At 46.8% G+C, this 22,501-nt stretch overlaps 1 protein-coding gene across 2 annotated transcripts in view; it reads right to left on the reverse strand.

Moving 5' to 3' along the window:
• Window positions 1-22,501, reverse strand: part of TLN2 (talin 2) — a 461,407-nt gene that overhangs the window by 389,439 nt on the left and 49,467 nt on the right. For both annotated transcript variants that reach the window (XM_030931227.1, XM_010374223.2), the window contains exon 2: window positions 5,621-5,763. The gene's annotated coding sequence lies outside the window, so the exon portion shown is untranslated. The remainder of the gene's footprint in view (window positions 1-5,620; window positions 5,764-22,501) is intronic.

Here is a 22,501-nt window from a genome sequence, read left to right on the forward strand (position 1 = left end):
CTTCTTAATTAAGTATCTTCAAGAGGAATCTCTCCCTCCTAGAGGTTTGTGAGACACTCCAGGAATGGCAAAGAAAAACCATGACCAACCAAGGCCGGGCGCGGTGGCTCACGCCTGTAATCCCAGCACTTTGGGAGGCCGAGACGGGCGGATCACGAGGTCAGGAGATCGAGACCATCCTGGCTAACACGGTGAAACCCTGTCTCTACTAAAAATACAAAAAAAAAATTAGCTGGGCGTGGTGGCGCGCGCCTGTAGTCCCAGCTACACCAGAGGCTGAGACAGGAGAATGGCGTGAACCCGGGAGGCGGAGCTTGCAGCGAGCTGAGATCCGGCCACTGCACTCCAGCCTGGGTGACACAGCGAGACTCCGTCTCAAAAAAAAAAAAAAATTAAAAAAAAATAAAAGAAAGAAAGAAAAACCATGACCAACCAGCAACACCTCTTTATTAACAAGTCATCAGTGTGCCGTCTCTCATTAGGCCCAGCTCAGAAGGAGAAACTGGAAAGGCACAAGGAGCCAAGTCGCCAATGTGAAAGATTCCAAATGTACTATTTCTAACACCCATCTCAAGGAATCAGGGAGAGGCGGCAGGCGGCAGGGGTGGAGGGTGACCCCACCTGACCCTTAGCACGGAGAGACACTGGAAAAAAGGCCTGGGCACACGAGTAAGCCTTGTCCCCACTGGCCATCGCTACATAAGCCCTCACTCCCACCAATGAGATGCCCACGCCACTGCAAAGGTGGCGCTCCGAGAGGCACCAGCAATAGAGGCTCTATTGTTGACTCATACAAAAACTTCAGAATCCCAAGAAAGAGACGCCAAGGCCCAACAACAGTGGATGAGGGACCATTGATCAGACCTGACCATCAGGTCACTGTCAACGGAAAAAAATTGTTTTTCCAGTTTTCTGGCAGAGTTGCTTCCAAACTATCCTAAACTTCCAAAACATGGCTAATTACACAAGGTAAATGAGTCATGACAAATGACACAAAGGAAAAACCGCAGGAATCCATTCTAGGTGCTCACTGCAGGAGGTGACACAGGAGAGGGAACCTGAAGCTGAGCAGTGAAGTGGGCAGAATGGGGACTTCATGCTCCCTCCAGCCCCCAGGACTCCCTCACCTGCCAACCAGCTCCCACACAGGTGCAGCATTTTTGCCTGTACATCCTCCTGCACTCCTCCCCTGCTGGCCGTGGCTTTATCATCTAGACACATGGAAAACCCCAACACAAAGCAGCCAGCTCCCTGCCTTGCCACCAGAATGCTGTCCCTCTCTCCCAGCAAGAACTCTCCCTGGGTCACTGGAAAAGGCACTTCGGCCACTGGAGGTCTGACCCCCAAGGAAGATGGGACCCAGTTCCTCTGCAGTCACCAGCCTCTGCCTTAAAGAATCTGCAGTTTGAAAATCTCCAACAACCCCTGCTATGAACTCAATCATGTCCCCTCCAAACTCCTATGCTGAAGCCCTAACCCCCAGGGGGATGGTGCTGGAGACAGGGCCGTAGGGAGATAACTAGGTTTAGATGAGGTCATGACGGTGCAGCCTTCATGATAGGGTTAGTGCCCGGTTAAGAGGAGATGCCAGAGAGCCTGCTTGTGCACGCATGCTCACACGCTCTCACGCTCTCGCTCTGTCATGTGAAGACGCAGCCAGAAGGCAGCCGCCTGTAAACCAGGAAGAAGGCCCTCACCAGAACCAAACCATGCTGATCTCAGATTTCCAGCCTCCAGAACCATGAAAAAATTTCTATTGTTTAAGCCATCCAGTCCACAGCATTTTGCAAAAGCAACCTGAGCTAACACCTTCCCCAGGGAGATTCCCCTTGACCAAGAGTAGACAGGCCCCCACAGGCAAACTAAACAGTGTGTCAAACATTCACAGGTTGTAAAAAGCAGCTTGTGAGGCATGATGCCCTACTGTCAAATTCTCCCCCACCCTGAATTCCCCATCCCACAGCTTGGTGGCCTAATGTCAGAATGTCAAGGAGCCTTGAACCCCCCCTTTTCTGTCACAGGGCAGCAGAAGGGGACAGCGCCAGGGAGAACCTGTGCAGTGAGATAACGGATGGAACAGTAAGCCCCAGGAAACAGAAATGGCCACAGAACCTTTATACTTGTAGTCTCAGGGAGATCAGAGTCTCTGAAAGCATACTAACTATGTGACAAGCCCTCATTCCCAACCTCAACACTGGGAATCTAAAATTAGCCAGAGAAAGAGTCTACTCAGCTCTGTGTCTCCTACATAGGCCCTGATAAGTGTCACTACCTCCTTTGGCAATAGCTTGTCTTGTGAGTGCTATAAATACTACCTAAGCCTACCCAATGTGAATTATGAATACCAAGAATCATTTCAGGGTTTTCAGGCACTGGCTATGTGACAGGGGTATCAAATTCAGAGTCGCCTGCACAAGACACATACTCAGGGAACACACAAATCCCTCAGGTCCAACCCTGCATTTTAAATGGTGGGGAGGACTCACTCAAGAGCACCTCCACCTTCCGTGCGGCTGAGGCTGCAGCTGCTACTGCTGTAGCTCTGAAGAGCTGAGGAAACGGTTTTCACCTTTTGTCAAATTGCTAGGAAGTAGGAGGCTGAGAGAGATAAGAAGCTTGAGATTACAGAAAAGGACAAAAAGGAGTTTGGCCTTCTTGGATATGTAGATCCGGCTCAGAGCTTTCCAGTGAAGAGGACCTTAGAAAAGGAAGGCTGGAGAAGCAGTAGGTACTCCCCAGATGATCCAGGGCTGTTACTTGTCACTTGTCCCCTTGGGGGCTTGATCCAATAAGGTTCTTTTTTTCTTTTTTCTTGAGACGGGAGTCTCGCTCTGTCGCCCAGGCTGGAGTGCAGTGGCGCCATCTCGGCTCACTGCAAGCTCCGCCTCCCGGGTTCCTGCCATTCTCCTGCCTCAGCCTCCTGAGTAGCTGGGACTACAGGCGCCCGCCACCTCGCCCTGCTAATTTTTTTTGTATTTTTAGTAGGGACGGGGTTTCACCGTGTTAGCCAGGATGGTCTCAATCTCCTGACCTTGTGATCCACCCACCTCAGCCTCCCAAAGTGCTGGAATTACAGGCGTGAGCTACCACACCGGGTCAAAGTTTCTTTTTTTTCTTTTTAAGAGTCTCACTCTGTCACCCAGTAGGCTCTTAATAGATGTCTGTAGATTGAATTTCAGTTTTTTGGGTTTCTGGGGTTCACAACTGCAGACCCCTAACCCCCAGGAGCAAGGCCAGCTGCACTGGTCTGCAAAACCAAAGTGTCAGCCAGACTCCCCGCACCTGGCCGAGACGTAAAGCTCAGGCACAGGGAACAGGTGGAGGGGTAATGGCTCCGAGGTCAGGATGCTGGGGAATGGAGATGTGTGTCAGAGTCAAGAGAGATAGCAGAGGGGGGCTGGAAAACAGCCCATCAAGGCATATGGAGTCCCAGAGGCAAAAGGGAGAGAGGGTGTTAGAGGATGATAAGCAGTGACCCGTGATGGGCAGCCCCAAGCAGGGCACCTGGGAACAAACTGTGAGATCTGGCCACCAAAGGGTTGCTGGAGGCCTTCCAGAATAGTGTTCTGGCATAGTGGTAACCGCAGAAGTCCATGAGGAGGAACGAGATACAGGTTACTCTTTCTAAAAGTCAACAGACAGCTCACAACCGACACTAGGCCAGTGGTTAAAAAAACAAACAAAAACATTGCTCCCCATACAGTGTGGCGCCCCAGTCTTTTAACAACCCCTGTGCTATCTGCCTTTCTCCCACTGTGCTGTCCCATCTTTTGGTCTTGGTTCATTCAGTCTCTCCTGTCCAGAACATCATCTCCCACTGGCTTTTTGACATTCTGCAGATTGCTGAAGGCATGGCTGAAGTGCACCTCCAGGAACCCCTTCCCGAGTTCCCCATCACATCCCCTCCATCGGGTACCTCTCTCCTGACCTGGAAACTGCAATACTGCTGACCCACACACTCCTGCAGGCAGAGTCGGGGACTCACTGCCTCTGTATCACTCTCAGGAGGCACCACAATCTTTTGCCCACGACAAACCCTCAAAAAAGGGGAGTCCATTGAATACAGTGGTTTCCTTTAAAAACAGTTATTTATTTTTCTCCCTCCTTTGCTCAAATTCCTTGTGCTTAGTAACGGACATAACTGCCCACCACAAAACCCCTGTGTCCAGTATTTCACAAGTTTGATTCTGCCAGCCCCCCAGGGGGAGGAAAAGTGAGGAATAAGCTGTGTGGAGGGACCTGGGACTGGGGGGATGACAGTGTCTATCTCTTCTCTCCCCACCTGCCCCAATGTCACAGGGTCGGCAGAAGGCAGGGTCTTGGGAAGAATGCTCTGGAAGCCATCCGAAAGAGTTCAGTCCCTGCTAGGCTACTCTGGGCCACTCCTCTAAAGGGCTGAATGAAAGAAGCCAGTTTTCCAGTGTCTAAGGCAAACTAAGGAACTGGACCTATCTGCTCAGAACTAAACCCTCCCTCTTGCCCATGCCCTTGCCCTCTCCCTCACTCCCTGTGTCAAGCTGAACTCCTATGGAGACGAGCCAGAGGGGGAGACGAGCCAGAGGGGGACCCGCAGAAGGGATGGGGCACAGGGGCCTGTGCTGCACCCCACTTCCTGAAACACGTGCTCTAAGGCATCTGCCAGACATCCCACCTAAATGTCCAGACCTAAAATAATCCCAGATAATAATGACCAGACCTAAAAATAATCCCATACCCCATGAGGGTGCCCCCACCTGGCATCCCAAAGTTCTCACAGAGAACCCAGCCGGAGAACCAGCAGCCCTGCATGAGACGGCCCTCAGGCCCCAATCATCCAAGCCCCAACCAGACCCCTCCAGTGAGTCTGGAAGCAAAAGCACTGGGCATTAAAACGTCAGGGCCTGGCCTCCCGAAGTGCCCCCTCGCCTCTTCCTTCCCTTTCTGCCTCCTTCCCGCACAAACATTTGCTGGAGGACTGCTCTATAAACTGACATCAGTGGAAAAGAAACATCCGGAGTACAATCCGAGTTGAGTCATTAAACATCACAGAATCCCTTAGGGGAAGCAAAAGGCCAAACTGAGCCACTAAATGCTAGGGCTTCAAAACCCCAAAATACCTACCATGTCTACCACTGCTCTGAAAGGAGCATCACATGTGTCCATCTCCTCCGAGCCACAGAGGCCCTTGTAGCAGGCAGCCACTCACACACCTGCACAGGTGGCCAGGGGTCAGCCACTGGCACCTGGGGGTGGGCCTGGCCTGTGGACAATAGCAGTGAAACTGATTTTTATCCACCCACCCACCGGCAGCTGCAGGAAGGGCTCACACTGTTTGCAAACCCTGAGAACTATCATTTTATGTCTTCCAAAACACCGAGGAGAAAGCAAACCAGTCACAGGAACCTAGACCCAAAGGGGAGGAGGTAAGTGAAAACCAGCCACACAGAAAACACAGAGAGAGGGGTTCAACGCTGGCCTGACTTACTCAGGGCAGACGCTTTGCATCCGTTGTGTTTTTGTTGAATTCTCACACGGGGGGCTGATTCAAAGTACCACCACAAAATAAATTCGAGGACAGCTGACTGTTCATTAAACAGGAAGGGACAAGAGGGAAACTTGGAATCAACTTTCAATTACTCACACTACTTAAAACCACCTCTCAGCAGCTGGTGCAATCAGTCAGCAACATAAACCATGGCCAGGGGCAGATAAGCAGCTGGATCTGGGTAACTCTTCAAGAACTGCCCTCCTTCAGTCCCTGCTATCAGTCAGGTAGCCCAGCACCTGCAGAGGAAGAAAGGGTCTTGTATTAGAGCACACTTTTGGCACCTGCCATGTGCAGATCATATTCTCATTAGCCAGTACTCGCTGCTTGTTTCTCTGAAGACACAAACGACAGGAGTCTATGTAGCTACTTTCCAATCCTGCTTTTAGGATCCAAGTTAATATTCTATCAAAAAAAAAAAAAAAAGTAGGTTGACAATGCCAAATGGCCTCTCTCTCTGCACCATCAAATCTACCCGTCTCTCAAACTCTTTCTAGCCAACTGCATGCCCTTTTACCAATGAGCTGCTTTATTGTGTGTTCACCGTTGGATCACCCAAATTTAGCAAGCAAAAATGCAGGAAATCTAGTTAAACTTGCATTTCAGGTAACCACAGATAATTCTGCAGTGTAAGTATTTCCCATGCAATCTTTGGAAGATACTTACACTATAAATGATAGACTGCTTATCTGAGATTTAATTCACCTGGGCAGCCTGTATTTTATCTGGCAACCCTGCTTTATCTTCATTCCAGAGAAAACACTAAATCCCAAGAACAGCTGGAAGCAAACTTCGAGAGCCTCCAGCTGCCAGCCCATTCTACACAGAGGATTAGGTAAAGCAGTACACTGACCCCGCCACTCTGGGCAACAAGGGCAGGCAGAAGAGAGCAGGAGGACTGCCTCCAAAGGAGATCAAGTCCCTTCTCCCCTTCTTAACTTATTGGACTTACTCAAAATATCGACACAGAAAAATGTGAACTTAAACAAATGCTGTATGATTCCACTGATTGAGGACCTAGAGTAGTCAAAATCATAAAGACAAAGTAGACTGGTGGTCGCCAAGGGCTGGAGGGAAGGAGGATGTAATGGGCAGTTTCAGTGTTACAAGATGAAAGAGTTACGGAGATGGATGGTGGTGATGCTGCCCAGCAATGTGAATGTACTTAATGCCACTCAACTATACACTTACAAATGGTTAAAGTAGTAAATTTTATGTTATGTTTATTTTTACCACAATGTGTTCTTAAACTTTCGATTTCCTTCTCATTTCCAGCTTAGCCAGCTCTTTCCCTCTCTTGTGTCTACTTCATCTCTAACTTCATGGAATAGGTATCTACTGAGAACCTTACACAATGCAAAAGGAAATCAAATCAGCAGGATACAAATGAAATGCAAGGAAGGCCAGGGCAGAGGGAGGAGCAGGTTTGCAGCCAGGGAGAACGTTTCGCAAGCCCGCCTGGCTCCTGTCTGTCTAGGCCTCGGGGCTCCCTGCAGAAGCACCCTCACAAGCCCACTATTCTTTCACCCTTGGTGCATCCTAAGGGCCTTGGCATCACCTCATGCTCAGCTCTAAGAAACGATCCAGGACCAGAACCCCATAGGCAATGAAGTTTGTCTCCACAGGCACCAGGGAAGCCTCGGGGCTGGAGGACGCATGGTCTCTGCAGTTAGAATCACCCTTTGCCCAAGAATATCAACACATACATACACACACACACACCCCACTTCTGACTCTGGAGACCCCTAAGCAGGCATCATGTCACATAAATATATGATCTAAAACTGCAGGTCGTCTGCCTTGGAGGGTGTTTGACACAAAACAAGACTTGGGGCACTCTAGCCATGGCTCTGATATGTACCATCAAAAGATAAAACAGAGTCAAGGGCAGAAAGCATTCCTGAAGCCCGTGGACCTCTGCAAGGCCCAAAAGCTAGTTGAGGACAGCAGCAAAGGCTCCCTCACCACAGTCCTGGTCAATCCCTGGCCAGGTAATCAGGGTTGTGGAGCCAATTCCTCTTTTCTTTTTATGAGATGGAGTCTCACTCTGTCACCCAGGCTGGAGTGCGATGGCACCATCTTGGCTCCCTGCAACCTCTGCCTCCCGGGTTCAAGCGATTCTCCTGCCTCCGCCTCCTGAGTAGCTCCGACTACAGGCACACACCACCATGCCCAGCTAATTTTTGTATTTCTAGTAGAGATGGGGTTTCACCATGTTAGCCAGGATGGCCTCGATCTCCTGACCTCGTGATTCGCCCGCCTCAGCCTCCCAAAGTGCTGGGATTACAGGCGTGAGCCACCGAGCCCAGCCCAGTCAACTTCTCTTAAGAATCCAGATTCTCTCCGCCCGGCGCGGTGGCTCAAGCCTGTAATCCCAGCACTTTGGGAGGCCGAGACGGGCAGATCACAAGGTCAGGAGATCGAGACCATCCTGGCTAACACGGTGAAACTCCATCTCTACTAAAAAACAAAAATACAAAAAACTAGCCGGGCAAGGTGGCGGGCGCCTGTAGTCCCAGCTACTTGGGAGGCTGAGGCAGGAGAATGGTGTAAACCCCGGAGGCAGAGCTTGCAGTGAGCTGAGATCCGGTCACTGCACTCCAGGCTGGGCGACGGAGCAAGACTCTGTCTCAAAAAAAAAAAAAAGAATCCAGATTCTCCTTGGCAGCCCTTACTTGCCCACCCAACCCTGACCTGGCCAGACTGCCACAACTAGCCCCTCACACCATGCCCTAGACACATGGGGCAGTCTGCAGACTCCAGGGGCTAGCAGTGGGGCTGTGGTACACATGGCCCTTAGAATCACATCCGTGTGCCCTGGTCCTCTCCTGGACTCTGCTCTGGGTCTGCAGTAGTGCCCAGGAATCTTCAAATTTAGCAAGAACCAAGCAGGTCAGACACAGTGGCTCACACCTATAATCCACTAAAGCACTTTGAGAGGCCAAGGTAGGAGAATCACTTGAGGTCAGGAGTTCAAGAACAGCCTGGGCAACACAGCAAGACCTCATCTCTACCAAAAAAAAAAGACCACTCCAGGCAATTGTAAAGGCAGGGATCCTCAGATCCCTTAAAAGAACATTAAAAGAACAAGAACATAGCTTAAAAGAACATACATTAAAAGAACAAGAACGGAGAAACAACATTTGAGCTAAAAGAAATAAATAAAATAAATAAAAATAAAAAGATATATAGATATATATAGATATATCTATATATATGCCAGGCATGGTGGCTCATGCCTATAATCCCAACACTTTAGGAGGCTGAGGTAGAAGGACAGCTTGAGCCCAGGAGCTCGAGACCAGCCTGGGCAATACTGCAAGGCCTCATCTCTACAAAATTAGCTAGCTAGGCATAGTAGCACACAGGAGCTAGTACTCAGCTACTCAGGAGGCTAAGGCAGGAGGATCTCTTGAGCCCAAGAGGTGGAAGCTGCAATGATCAGTGTTCATGCCACCACACTCCAGCCCAGATGACAAAGTGAGACCCCATCTCAAACACACACACACAGGATGGGGGCCACTTAATGATGTAGGGCAATACTCATAGATGTTAGGTTAAAAAAAAAAAGCTGAATCCCCACTGTATCTCCTACAGGGGACTATCTATGCTGAATATGTATTTACATACAAGTTCAACCCGTGCCCAAGTTAAGGAAAGGATAAGCTTTCTATAAACATGGTGACTCGGATACACCATCAGCTTCTGGATTTGCCTCCTTGCTAGGCTTCAGATATCACACTCCAGTGCACAAGCAACAATTCCCCGCTCATACTCCATCCAAGGGTAGGATCTAGTGGTTGGTGGGGAGAAGAGCATTTCAGGCAAGGAGTCTGAGTAAAAGCCAAAAGGTGAAGACTCTACTGAGACCCACACTGAGAGGTCAGCCTGGAAGCTGAGAGAGCCTGGAAGCCAGAGGAGAGATTCTGCAGGAGACAGTAGAAAACATTAGGAGAGTAAGTTGGGGTCCAGGTACAGGGGCAACTGGGAGCTACTGAAGATTTGTGAGCAAGAGAGTGACAGTGGCAGAACTCCACCAGGAGCCCAAATTCTTTTACAACCAGGACAAAGAAGAAACAGCAAGAAGGAAGCAAGGGGGAAGTTGTGATTTCAGAAAATAAAGACAGAAAATCACGGAACCATGCACTTTTGATTGTGAACGCCAAGCCTGGAAACATGGCTACTTGCCAACTTTCTCTTGTCCTTTCTGTGCATAGCTTTGGCCAAGGTTCTGTTGTGGTTTTCTCAAAGACAGGGTTTGGCTCTGTCACCCAAACTGGGGTGCAGTGGCTTGATCATAGCTCATTGCAGCCTCAGCCTCCTTGGGCTCAAGCAATCCTCTCACTTCAGCCTCCCAAGTCGCTGGGACTACAGACCACATCCAGCAATTTTTATTTATTTTCTTAACTCCTGAGCTCAAACAACCCTCCTGCCTTGGCCTCCCAAAGTGCTGGGATTACAAGATGAGCCACCACGCCCAGCCTGTTTTTAAAGGGGAATTTGGCCCCGGGGGGACAGTGATTCTCCACACTAGAGCAGTCCTGATGCAAAAGGTGCTGCACATGAATGTTCAACTTTCCTGCCCTCTGCCAGCTCATCTACTGGGCTATCAAGTAACTACTGCAGCCCCAAGGATCTTAGCAGAGGAGAGAGGAACAGGAAGAAAGCACTTCAGCATCAGGACCAAACTCTGACAAAGACCCTCCCCTAGAAACAAAAGATCTGGGTCATGCATAAGACTTTTCAAGATCTACGCATGGAGGAATTATAGCCCCAGATACCCCTCCCCACACCACTCACCAATCCATTTGGGTCCCCTCCTCTTAAGACTTGCTGCATCGCCAGGGCTTCTGTTGATGAGTTAAGCCACTTCATTTCAGGTTTTGAAAACTAATGCTCTCTGACATGTTATTTTTCCTGCTGCCAAGGAGTTTAATACCCAGCATTCACTATTTTATATTAAAATCAGTTATTATTTTTACTACACATCAAAGCTCATTTTCCCCTAAAACTGCAAAGCTGAGATACCACTAAGGAATGCAAAAGGAGTAAGAAGCCAGTTGCCCTGCAAAATTATGCAACTAATGCCCTCTCTCTGAGGAAAAAAGAAGCCGCCTAAACAAATAAAGAAGAAACTCGAAGAGCATGCTCTGTAGTAGTTTTCTCCTGATAGGATGAGCTGCACTTTAATATTCTAAACTAGGTCAGTACATGAGTTCTGATGCTGAGCTTTAAAAGGACTTGCTTGCTTCAGATTTGGGATAACATACTAGTGAATCTAGAGACTGCTCCATGAATGACTATTCCTAACAACCAAAGCTTATTTCTAACATTTTGTATCTCAGTTAAAACAAACCTCAGCATTTCTCTCTGTGATTAAAAATAAGCTACACCACAGGATTACAATGTCAATGTCTTTCCCTCCCGCTGCATGTCAAGTGTTCTCGCCCTTAAAAGTAATAAACCTGGCATCTCTCTGTAATAAATACTTCCACACAGGTTTTAGAAAAGCAGCACATGACAGAGAGGGTACTGGAGGAAAAGCAAACACAAAACAGAATAAACCAAATCCAGAGGTGAAGCTCCTTCAACCTGCCCAGTGCAAGCCTCTTTCCTCCCTGGATCCTTCTAATATGATCATGCATTTCTATAACTACATTTGCAAACGAGTGACTCAATAACTGCTACCTAATTCTGTAAAGCAATGGGATGTACTTGTTCAAGGGAAGCTATATGGAATTAGGCCCTTAACAACTGGGAATCCCGTTACTCCTCAGTGCTGTGGACTGGAGCCGATAGCACATAGATCGCCCAAGCCTTCCCCAGGGCAATTGAGAGGATCCAGTGAAATTTAATGTAAGGAGGCGCTATGCAGGCTCCCTGGGCCCAATCAGAGCCATGCTGCTTCTGCTCCAAGTTCGTCCCCTACATCCAAGGACTTGGGACCTGTTGGAAATACAGATTCCTGGGCTCCTCATCGGAGGATTCTGCGTCATTGGCAGCCAGCCCTCGGCCAGCCTTTGGAAGCTCAGTCCTGGCCCACTCACAGTGAGGAAATAGCCAAGTTCTATTCTGGTGTCACAAGCACCTCATGGTAGCCTGTCAGACTGAGCAAGCCTATGAATTGGCTTGTAATGGGACATAGCAGGAACAAACCAGAAATGCACACGAGTGAGTGGGGCGGGGCCCGAGCGCCCTTCATAGCCTCTGGGGATTTCGAACCTTGGGAGAAAAGTTAACTCTGGGCCGGGCGCAGTGGCTCACGCCTGTAATCCCAGCACTTTGGGAGGCCAAGGGGGGCGGATCACGAGGTCAGGAGATTGAGACCATCCTGGCTAACATGGTGAAGCCCCGTCTCTACTAAAAATACAAAAAATTAGCTGGGGGTGGTGGTGGGCGCCCGTAGTCCCAGCTACTTGGGAGGCTGAGGCAGGAGAATGGCGTGAACACCCAGAAGGCGGAGCTTGCAGTGAGCTGAGATCTTGCCACTGCACTCAGCCTGAAAAGAAAAAAAGAAAAGAAACTCTGTCCAAGGAGCACTTCCAGGAAAAAGACTGAGCCTCAGAGATTTTGAAGTGTGAAGCATCCACCACTCCATTCCATTCACTTGTCTCACAGCTCAGCCGCATGCTGTTTCCAAGTGCTCCTCCCAGGCTCTCCCTCTGTACAAGCCCACCCCAACATTCTGGACCCACCACCTCGTAAAACTTTCCTTGGCCATCCAGGCTGAAACTACCTCTCTCACCTTAAACTTCTAATACACTTAGCACTAAAACCAGCTTCCCAAATTGCACTTCATTCAATTAGTGAATAGTTCCTCATTAAAAAAAAAAAAAAAATTAAGGGCTTCTTGAACAAAGTCTGGCAAACCAAAGATTATGCAGCTATGCGTTCATTATGGAGATTAATTTATTAAAGGCCTCAAGAAGGTTTTAATAAATAAACTGTTTAATTTTGTTTGACCCAACATTTTCTAAACTCCACTGACCTAAAAACCCATTTGTTCAGGAAGCCCTATTAACTTCTTGCAGAACTGATGATCCATGTTAGAGTTTGGGAAATGCTGATCTATTCCATTCATCTAACAACTAATTATGCCATGTCTGACTTGAATGGTTATTTAATCTTATGTTCTTTAGCTCTGGGTGTATTTACATATTATCTTAAGTAGAATATTCATTTGAGCTAGGAGTGTTTCTTACATGTCTTTGAACACCCTACAGCCCCCAGTCCAGCCCTTGTACAGGTTCTGAATACAGAGATTGATTTGAAAGTATTAGATCCAACGGTAAAAATCACACATGTGTCTTAGAATGCAAAAATTGTTTAAAATCACAGCAATCAAGTTCCATTCACTTTTTATATAAGAAAACTGAAGTCCAGAGATATAAAATAGACCATCCAAAGTCACAAAAAAGTCAATAGTAGAACCATGACTAGAACCAAGACCCAAGTCTTCTGACCCACTAGCTAGTGTTCCTTCTGTGATTTAAATAAGCCTTACTCTTCTAGACTCCAGCTGGTTTTCCAGCAGATAAAGGAATCTAAGGTATTCTAGTGATCTGAATACCACAGGCAGTAGGACAGAGGCATACCAATTACAAGGAATTAAAATACAAAAAGAAGACCCAAGCTCTGCTAAAATGGCAGTTAGGCACTCTGAAGATTCCAGAATGCTTATTAGGAGTTTAAGACTACAGAGCTCAGTATCAAGAAAGGGCCAGTAGGCGATGGCTCATGTCTGTAATCCCAGCACTTTGGGAGGATCCCTTGAGCCCAGGAGTTCGAGATCAGCCTAGGCAACAGAGTGAGCCCTCATCTCTACTAAACATTTAAAAATTAGCTGGGCGTGGTGGCATGTGCCTGTAGTTCCAGCTACTTGGGAGGCTGAGGTGAAAGGATTCTTTGAGCCCAGGAAGTCGAGGGTGCAGTGAACTGTGACTGGGCCAATACACTCTATCCTCGGTGACAGGGCAAGACCCTGTCTCCCCCAGGACCCACTCTCAAAAACAGAAAATCAAATACTGACATTTGTAATCTGTATAGCTGAGTAAGACACTTGACTGACTTTTTATTGGAATATCACATTAATAGTTTCAGCATTTTACTTCTCAGACAGCTACATTTATGTTTACTGATACAATATATGTAAGGCCTGATTATATTCAAACAAATGCTACTTAAGGATGTGTGTGTGCACCAGTGTATTATGCATGTGAGTCACTGTTTGTTCCTAAAGAGTTCCAATGATGAAACTATGATACCTCTTATTCCTCCACCAGTCTAAAAGTATCATGAGATAAACTCTAACATACATAGCATATACGTTAGAGTTGCTTGGGGGCAGAAGAAAAGGGAGTTGTTATTTGCTAATACAGATTCAAGACCTCCAAAGGTGGAGGTGGAGGTGAAGGTCACTGTAATGCCACAGGTGATTCCCATCCACAGGCAGGGATAAGAACGACTGCTCTGGAGCACACCTGCAGGTGCTGCAGCCTGGGCATTTCAACAGCTCCAGTTCTATCTTAAAGATCGATTCTGCTAACAAGGCCTCCCTAACCCCTGGTATCCCCAAGCCTGGTATTCTCTCTCCTGCCCAGAACTTGACCTGGATAGCTGACACTGGGCATTTGCCTGGTAACTCCATGGTCATGATACATAATAACTGTAATTTTGTTACAGCATAGTGGTTCTTTGTACTTTTAGTTCATCAGTAAGGCCCAGTGGCTCTCAACCAACCCCCAAACATACACATGCACCAACACTGCAGATGACAGGCAATGCTGCACAACCCCACATGCCTTTGTCAGCATCCAACATCATATGCACCCCAGCAGCAGCTGGCTCTGCTTCTAGCCCTCCTGCCGCACTCAGTAAAGCACTTTGGATTCATATATGGGAAAAGCAGTAATACAATAGTTGCCTTGCTTCCTTTTTCTAGTAAGTCCTCCATAAAGTCTAGAGCCTTAGTCAATAATTAGAAGCAAATGACTTCAACACACCTCACCATTGGTCATGACACAAGAGTGAGTCAGGACCGTGCGGTAAAGAACCAACGACAGCACCAGTTACTAACAGCCTTGTGCTGGTGCCAGAAATGGAGACAAAGGCAAAAGGACTAAGAAATGATGGTTCTTTAGAAAGCAGAAATACCAATTCAAAATCTTCAAAGTCTACATTATTCCATTTTATAGGGTAAGTTATACGCTATGGGAGTATTCACAAATTTGAGAATTCAAAAGCTCCAAGACAAAGGCCTATGCCGCTTCATGGAACGTATTTCTTACATAAGATTCAAACCACTCCATCCAGAGAATGAAGTCATCTGAAGATACAGCCCACATGGGATTTGTCACCTCCATGAAGACCAGCGACCTTACATCATTGAAGACCAACGCCATTTCTCAGATCTCCTCGTCCTGCCCTCTAAGCAGCATCCAGAATTACTAGCCTTACTCTCCTCCTCAGCATTTCCCTGGCCTGCCTTCTCCCTCTCTGGCTGTAGCTTCTCAGACTTCTTTATAGGTTCAAGCGGCTCCATCCCACCATTAGCTATTAAAATCCCTCCAAGGCTCACATCAGTAGGTGCTCAATAAACGTTCTTGACTGGATGGTAAACTGCTAACATCAATGAACTGCTAGAAAACAGATTCTCCCCTTTATTTGTTTTGAGACAGGGTCTTGCTCTGTCAGCCAGGCAGGAGCAGAGTGGCACAATCATGGCTCACTGTCATGGGCTCAAGGGATCCTCCCACCTCAACGTCCCAAGTAGCTGGAGTACAGCCACATATCACCATCCCTGGCTAATTTTTTGTTTTCCGTAGAGACACGGTTTCGCTGTTACCAAGGTTGATCTCAAATTCATGGGCTCAAGCGATCCTCTGTCCTCCGTCTCCCAAAGTGCTGGGATTACAGGCATGAGCCACTGCACATGGCTCAGACTCCCATTTTATACACACGCTATAGACTGAATCTCAGATTCTCCAATCAGCAGGTGAATCTCAGGTTCTCCAATCAGCAGGTGAAATCAGGGAAAATGAGGAAGGAATGTCCATACCCTACTCTCATCTCATCTCTTTCCAATGCTCCTTTAATCTAAAGTTTGCAGTTTAGGAATTTTAATAGATGCTGATTGGGCCTCCTTTGAGGTAGCTGCTAATACAAATTGATGAAGAGGAAAAGAAATCTTCCTTTATAGCTTTAATAAAGAGCTCATTCATAGCCCAAAATATGTTCCTATTGCCCAAGTGTTAGTATTATAACAAAGATGCAGAACTTTTGCCAATTAATGTCACTGTCCAACAGAAATTGTTAATGGTGATAAAACAAATTAAAGTTGTATATTAGAACCAGTTAAGGAAGCAGGAAGGGCACAAAAACCAAAAACCGCTATCAGAAGAGATAACCGAAGGCATTTATTAAACTGGATTGTAAAGAATATAACAAATTTAGAATTAAATTATAACTACAGTAGTCTGAACAATGGCCCCCCAACAATGTTCATACCCCAATCCTTAGAACCTGTGAATGGTATCTTACATGGCAAAAGGAACTTTGCAAACATGATTGAGAAGGATCTTGAGATGGGGAGATTAGTCTGGATTATCCACGTGCACCTCATGTAATCACAAAGGTCCTGAAAACAGGGAAGGTAGGAGGACCAACGTCAGAAGACAGGAGGTGGGACAGTGGAAGGAGAGGTGAGAGAGAGCTTAGAAGACATGGCACTGCTGGCTCGGAAGACGGAAGATAGGACCACAGGCCAAGGACTGCAGGCGGCCTCAAGAAGCTGGAAAAAGCAAAGAAATGGATTCTCCCCTAGAGCCTCCAGAAAAATCACAGCCCTGATGACACCTTGAGTTTAGGACTTCTGAACTCTAGAACCCTAAGTTAATAAATGTGTGTTGCTTTAAGCTACTAAATGTGTAGTAATTTCCTACAGCAGCAAAATGTTTGTTTTGATTTTATTTTGAAGGTTGGGTATTAAAATATAGAGAAAGAAAAAACAGAATTTTTTTTTCCTATTATCTCACACAGTACACTCAATACTACACTTCTGATCACCAAAATGTATGGGGATTTCTCCTCACACAGCAACCAAGCAGTTTCCCAGGTGACTCTCCAGCAGACACCAGCTGGGCATCCTCTAATTTATTTATTTATTTATTTTTTTTTTTTTTTTTTTTTTTTTTTTTTTTTTTGAGACGTAGTCTTACTCTGTCCCCCCAGGCTGGAGTGCAACGGTGCAATCTCGGCTCACTGCAACCTCCACCTCCCGGGTTGAAGCGATTCTCTTGCCTCGGCCTCCCAAGTAGCTAGGATTACAGGCATGCACCACCACACCAGCTAATTTTTGTACTTTTAGTATAGATGGGGTTTCACCATGTTGGCCAGGCTAGTCTGGAACTCCTGACCTCAGGTAATCCGCTCACCTCAGCCTCCCAAAATGCTGGGATTACAGGCGTGAGGCACCACACCAGGCCACATCCTCTAATTTAACTCAATTCTGTCATCCACCTGGACATGGTGTCGGGGTTGAGGGCTCAGTTCCACAAGACTGTCCCCCTCCCACAAGCCTCAGGTTGTGACCTGTGCTTCTGAACAACAGGCAATATAAATCAGGGTTCCCATGAGCCATCCTTAGGTTCACTCAATTTGTTAGAGCAACTCACAGCTCTCAAGGAAACACTTCACTTACCTTTACCCTTTTATTATTAACATTACAAAGCATAAAGATGGACAGCCAGAGAGAAGAGATGCTTAGGGCGAGGTATGAGGGAAGGGGTGTGAAGCTTCCATGCCCTCTCGGTGGGGCACACCACTCCCCATGAACCCCCACGTGTTTATCTATCTGGAAGCTCATCTGAACCCAGTCCTTCATGTTTTTAATAGAGGTGTCATTAAACAGGCATGATTGATCACATCATTGGCCATCAGTGATCAATTTAACCTTTGGCCCCTCTCCCTTTCCCAGCAGTGGGGACTGGCATCTGAAGTGGGGGCAATCTTGTAGGGCTAAACCCTCAACCTGTAGGATCTGACCCTCTATCTCCAGGTAGATGGTGTAAAAATTGAGTTAAATCAGAGGCCATCCAGTTGGTGTCCACTCAAGACTCTGCCTTGAATAGATTTGTGTGGGGAACGCCCTCCCGCCCCAATGCACAATGGTGTCAGGAGTGTTGAGTGACTGTGAAAGAGTAGAGAGTAGGACATAATATCTTGGTTTACTCTATCTTTAGTTTACCTCAGTGTTTTCTGTTTACTTGTATTCAGGGGTGGGTTCACATGAAGCTCACACAAGTTAAAAAGCCAGGCATGGTTGCATGTGGCTGTACTCCCAGCTACTCAGGAGGCTGAAGCACAGAGATCACTCGAGCCCAGGAGTTCGAGCCTGCAGTGAGCTATGATTGTGCCACTGCATTCCAGCCTGGGTGACAGAGCAAGACGGTGTCCCAAAAAAATTAGATCAGTAAATAATACAAATGAGCACAAGGCCTCGGAAGGGATCCCTCCATGTGAGGGGCCCTAAAGCTAAACTTCTTGCCAAATCCATCTCTGCTTATACTGGAACCATGTTACACTCACCCACACCTGACCCATCACTAATTCAATGGATTTGCATCAGGAAGTGAGCTTCATCAGGAAAGGCTGTCCCAGAGCTTTTCCTGATGAATGTGAAGTGGGCAGGAGATGGATAAAGCACCTGATGAACCAGCTATCTATTATATACCAATGTGACTATATCCAGAACCTGGCTTTGTTTCCGCAGGCTGTTTTCCAAGATAGAAATAGCCTGTTTTATAGACTGCTTCCTTCAGAGCAGTATTTGCTGTCATAGTCATTCATGCTTTCAGTATTTGCTGAGCAGTACATGGGGAGGATACAAAAAATGGTTGAAACTGCCTCAAGGAGAGAAACTTTTGAAGGGATAAGAGAGGTACACTGGTATCACACGCTGCTTTCCATGACAGCTCTACTTTAAAAGGGAGGTATCAATCATAAATAAAAGTAGGACGGTCAATAATTCCTGCTGTGGGGATCCAGGAGGCCACAGCTAAGGGCAAGACAGGGATGGGGTAAAAGAGAACAGCAAGAGACGTTGCCATGGAAACATTCACCACAGCAGAGGAGGACAGTGAGGACAGTCAGCACCTTCCTCCCCAGTGTTCGGCACAAACACCACCCCACCCATTAGGTTAGGAGTCTATTACAGAAAAAATGCTCTGCCATTTGGTTGTATTTACCGATCTGCAGACAGGACCATGCTCTTGCCAAGTTCACAATGCTGTTCTCCCAATGAATGAAACCTGTACCATACGCTTAAGAAAGGAGTGGGGGATGATATGTAAGAATTAGGGACAATTTGGTCTCTATCTCAATCTTAAATGCAAGGAGTTTAAAGAAGCAAGGCATACCATAAATCCATGTTTCAACTCAGAATTAATTAAATGCTAACATTAAGTTACATATTCCCGGCCGGGCACGGTGGCTCAAGCCTGTAATCCCAGCACTTTGGGAGGCCGAGACGGCCGGATCATGAGGTCAGGAGATCAAGACCTTCTGGCTAACACGGTGAAACCCCGTTTATACTAAAAAATACAAAAAACTAGCCGGGCGAGGTGGCAGGCGCCTGTAGTCCCAGCTAATGTAGTCCCAGCCACTCGGGAGGCTGAGGCAGGAGAATGGCGTAAACCCGGGAGGCGGAGCTTGCAGTAAGCTGAGATCCGGCCACTGCACTACAGCCTGGGCGACAGAGCGAGACTCCGTCTCAAAAAAAAAAAAAAAAAAAAAGTTACATATTCCCTCTGAGAGGCAGAAAGAATCAAGTTCATGAGAGGCCCAAACTGAGATTTGAAAGACAGGAAGACCATGAGATTGAGGAGACAAGTGAGCCAAGACATAAAATGAACCTGGGATAGACAGCAGTGTCCAGCACATGGCAGGTTCTTCATGAACATCTGTAAAATGAGTAAATACGAACACGCCTAAATCAAGTAAATGAAGAGACCATCCAGGTTATCCTGCCCTGTCTAAACTCCGGTCACTGCCCTGGGAGTCCTGCTTTACATGGTATCACAGCCCCCGTTTCTGCACAGGGAGTTCCTGTCCCTAGAATAACCCTAACCCTGGTTAACCCAGAGACAGCTGAAATACAGAAACACCAAATATCTTCTTGCCCCCTAATTAATGGCCTCTGACTTCAAGCCAAATCAACTTTTGAAACTGTAAGCTCACTAGAATGAAAGCCAAAAATCTCAATGTTCACACAGGACAATGAATACCCAAAGGGAAAAAGTCTAACACTAGCCAGAGGCTTTCACAATTAGAGAGTCATTGACTTGCCATTCACCAGAAATAAACATTTATTCTCACTGTGGGGCTTCCAGAGGCTGGTGGCATGCTGACCCAACCCATAAAAACTGCCTAAGATATAGGTGCACCATGGCTCACACCTGTAATCCAAGCACTTTGGGAGGCTAAGGCAGGCAGATCACCTGAGGTCAGGAGCGCGAGACCAGTCTGGCCAATATGGCTAAATCCTGTCTTTATTAAAAATACAAAAAGTAGCCAGGAGTGGTGGCAGGTACCTGTAATTCCAGCTACTCGGGAGGCTGAGGCAGGAGAATCCCTTGAACCCAGGAGGCGGAGGGTGCAGTGAGCTGAGACTGTGCCACTGCACTTCAGCCTGGGCAACACAGCAAGACTCCATCTCAAAAAAAAAAAAAAAAAACTGGCTCAGATAGGTCAAATGTTCTGTATTCCAGGATCTATTAATAGGTCTAGGATGACAAACAGGTTTTATCACACGTGGCAACTCCCACTGATTGGCAGTGGCTGTCTTTCCTAAGGTACATAGTAAAGTGTCAGAATCTTCTAGCAATGTCTGCCATGACAGCAAGAGAAAAACTGATGGCACAGGGGTCAGGCATTTACTATCCTTGATCCTAATTATACTGTATACATATGCATAAACATATAATGCATATATTTACAACCACATAAAATTATCTTTTTCCCTAATTAGCTTTTAAACAATAAAGAAAAGCCCTACTACAGACAGCAACATCTAAATCACAACCATATCATTAAATCCTAAGTACAAAAGAAACAGGAAATTAAGAGTAGGAAGTATGACTTTAATCCGAGTCCAGCATGTGCTAGCACATCTGTTGCTAGAAGGATCCAACTGTTGAAGCCTGCTCAGCCAGGGGACCCTTCCCTCCCTAGGTCCTTGGGATCACCTGAGCATCTGTCCTGGTCCAGGCATATTACACAGGGGAACTTGGCAGGGTAAAGAGGACTGACTCTGCAGAGTGCCATTTACTGGATAAGGCATTGTTCCAGGGCATTTATGTGGTCTCAATAGCCTTGTGCTCATCCTTATTCCCATGCTCAGACCTAAACATGAATGTTGGCCCCACCTACCTCCCTACTTCCCTCTTACACTTGCTACGCTGTAAACGATATGGGCTGACTGATTATGCACCAAACTGTATGTGACAAACAAATGCTGCAAGTGGCCAGAGGTAAGGAGATCACCAACTCCTTAATGTTTAAAGGTTGACATGTTTAGAACAAAATCTCAGCAGATAAAGCTGCACTTCCATCCACAGAGGGGAATGACACTGACTGGAATTTGGATAGCAAAGGATCTTTCAGACAGACTAAGCTTTACAGACAAGGCTGTCTTCAACTTTACAAGGATATGGCATATTTCCACAGGGAGAAGTGCATTAGCCCCTACTCCCTTTAAACATCCTGCCAAATGTGCAAAGAGCAAGGATGTGATCTGGCTGCTCCCCAGTGCCCCTCTGTTTTCCCTTAAATAACCACTACTGGATTAGGTCATGTCATGGACTTTCTAGAGCAGCAAGTGATGGCTCTTTGCCAGACATCCTGGAAGTAAATCTGACTACCTGACCAAGGCTGGCTTGTATTGAATGGTTCTCTAAATGCTGTCTGGCCCTGAGCTCATCCCACTACATCCTCTCTAATGCTTGCCTTCCCCAGTGAGCTCTTGGGGATCAGGGTGCATCTGCTGCCACCAGAGGCGAAAGTGGGAAAGGGGATGGTCCATAGATGTCTCCTCCTACACCCAAAAGTCTGTAAATCTCCTCCTGGTGCTCCTCCTACACCCAAAAGTCTGTAAATCAATCTGTTGCATTGCCAGTTGTCGCATAAATGATTCATGACTATGTTAATCAATACAATTTTGCAGATGCTATTAACCCTGATCGTTTCAAGGGGAAAATATAGCTCAGGATGCAGAGGCCACTGCACCAACTGGTAGACAGACATAGATAGACAGACAGACACACACACACACACACACACACACACACACACACACACACACTGCCATGGTGTTTTTTGAAAGTAGTTTTACAGGGGAAAAAAGTAAACCTGACCTAAAACAGAGGCATTGGTATCCTTAGGCAGGGGCTAGGATTAGAAGCTCATGTCAGTAAGGAGAATGGCTCCAGATGACACACAGTACTATGATTATGACTCTTGCCCAAATATACCTATATCAACAGACACCTGGGGCAGTGTGAACTAGCACCTTTCAGCCAGGTATGATGACTCACACCTATAATCTTCAGGAGACAGAGGGAGAAGGACTGCTTGGGGCCAGGAGTTCACAACCAGCCTGGGCAACACTGTGAGATCCTGTCTCCACAAAAAAAAAAAAACAAAGTCATGTATGGTGGCTCGCACTTATAGTCCCAGCTACCTGGGAGGCTGAGGTGGGACAATCACTGGAACCTGGGAATTCAAGGCTGCAGTGAGCTGTTCACACCACTGCACTCAAGCCTGGGTGACAAAGCAAGACTCTGTCTGAAAAAAAAAAAATTTTTTTTAAATTAAATTTTTTAAAAAGGCCAACAACAGCAAAATAAGAAAAGAAATACTACCTTTGTACTTAATGTTCTAGATCACAGACGGCGAATAGGAGACAATGTGGCAGTAACTTCC

The sequence above is a fragment of the Rhinopithecus roxellana genome, chromosome 5 (genome assembly GCF_007565055.1).
Source record: "Rhinopithecus roxellana isolate Shanxi Qingling chromosome 5, ASM756505v1, whole genome shotgun sequence".
Lineage (NCBI taxonomy): Eukaryota > Metazoa > Chordata > Mammalia > Primates > Cercopithecidae > Rhinopithecus > Rhinopithecus roxellana.